Raw genomic sequence first — 2,264 nt, forward strand, 5'->3', positions numbered from 1 at the left:
AGAAAGCAGCCGCATATCGAAGGGAAAGAGCTCCAGAGGAAGAACAAGAGGAATGCTTCGAGATCGTTCAACTGATATTAGATGGTATGTTGGGGTCGTGATTTTGTCTGTTTATTAATGTTCCCTTCATTTGTAAAAAATCAAATTTCTCGTTATTTTTTCTAGGTGCAAATGTACGTGTTGTTCTTCAGAGGCGGCAACAAAGGCAGAGGAATGCTTCTGCTGTAGCGAGATTGAGGTGCCAGGGGATGCTGGAAGCAGTTTCAAATTATAAAGAACTACCACCGATATGCCTGGGTTTCAATCTTGTTGTCTAGAAGTCTTCTAGACAATTCGGTTTGAAGAATAGCCGCCATAGGATTAAGAAACCGAAAGAACGAGCGATACACACATCAATTTATGAGCAAGGCCTAACGACGAAGTCTCAGTAAGTGGTGTGTAATAAATACCCCATGAAGTCCCAAACAAGACGAATAAACTGTTTGTATGAAAATGATTGCAGAAATCTATTCGGGAGCTACAGTAGGAAAATTATTGCCATTACCGTTCTTAATTGTTACGTTATAAAATCCATGAAAATATTTCCCGACAAGGAAAACGCAAAAGTGCAATCCAAATTAAGCTTATTATACAGCGCTTTCATACAGAGACTTCGCAGTTTGGCCTTGCCCATACATTGATGTGTATCGCTTGTTCTTTCGGTTTCTTAATCCTGTGGCGGCTATTTTTAAAACCCACTCGTCTAAACAGCAAGATTGAAACCCAGGCAGTTCTCCGTCATCTGCAACTGCTTCATTTCCAGCTTCTCCACGCACCGATTAATTTCGCCATAGTAACAGCAGAAGCATTCCTTAGCCTTTCATTGGCCTTTGTTACCGCGTCCGAAGAACAACACATTTGCATCTAGAAAAAATAACGAGAAATTTGAATTTTTAAAAATGAAGGAAACATAAGTAAACAGACAAAATCACGCCTCCAACATACCATCTAATATCAGTTAATTCCAACGGCTACTACGTGGCGTAAGCCTCGTACAAAACGAGAGCGCATTCCAACGATCTCGAAGCATTCCTCTTGTTTTTCATCTTGAGCTCTTTCCCGTCGATATGCGACTGCTTTTTCCTCAGTAGCCACGAGTCTAAATCCTCATAATCACAGATAACTGACTCAGAGTGTTTTTCGAAGTCAAACGATAACTCCGAAGTCGAGAAATCATGATCGATAGAAGACGAAGCTTCACTTTCAGACATATTTTCCATTGTTTACTCAAGTAGCAGCGAGCGAGAAGTTGAGTAAGTGACGTCGTAAGTCCTTGCTCCAGGATTTCTCGAATAAGTATGCAGGCGACATACCAAAAATGGCGGATGCTATGACAAACAAGTATTTCGACGTAATAACATTGAAATGTTGGTGGAAGTAAGTTAAATTCATTATGTGAAAAGGGTATACAACATTTTGGTGGCGTTTCTTCGAGGATTTGAGACTTTCTGAAACATCGTGTTTTTTCGTCAGAGTACTCCTTTAAGTTTACCATGGAGAGGGAAGAATTAAAACCACAAGCTTCCCGGTCTTCTTAGATGTTCTTTAGATAATAATAGCAATCATGGCATTGTCATCACGGTGTTTCATAAGAAGGAGGAATTTGTTTCCTTCTAACGTCATCGAGAATGTTGTTAGATCTTTGAAGTTTTAAAATTTAAAAATGTTGTTAAATTTAAAATCTGCTCACTGGCATTTAAATTATACAACAATCCATCAACTGTTCCAGCATTCTTCCATAACGTTTTAACACCTGCAACACCTGTCCACTCCTATAACACCAGAAATTCCGCTAAGCTTAATCTTTACCGACCACAAGTTAGAACTAACATAGGCAACTTTACTTTTAAGTACAAGGAAAGGTTGCGTTTATACAAACGTTGGCCGTGTAGCACTTATATTTTAAACAGAGTTAACTGAATAGAGTGTGATGTGAAGTGCTAGATTTCAATCCCATATGAACCATGTGAGTGTTAGCCCTACAGATGGAAATGGGCCCACACAAGGACAGAGAAAAACTCTGACCAGGGTGGGAATTGAACCCACGACCTTCGGGTTAGATCTCCGCCGCTTTACCGACCGAGCTGCAAGGTCAGACGGGAGCAGGCCGTGGGAAGTGAAGATGTTAAAGTCACGGCAATGAACATGTACAAGTACAAGGAAAGGTTACGTTTATACAAACGTTGGCCGTGTAGCACTTATATTTTTAACAGAGTTGACTGAAT

This window comes from Montipora foliosa, chromosome 8 (assembly GCF_036669935.1).
Source record: "Montipora foliosa isolate CH-2021 chromosome 8, ASM3666993v2, whole genome shotgun sequence".
Lineage (NCBI taxonomy): Eukaryota > Metazoa > Cnidaria > Anthozoa > Scleractinia > Acroporidae > Montipora > Montipora foliosa.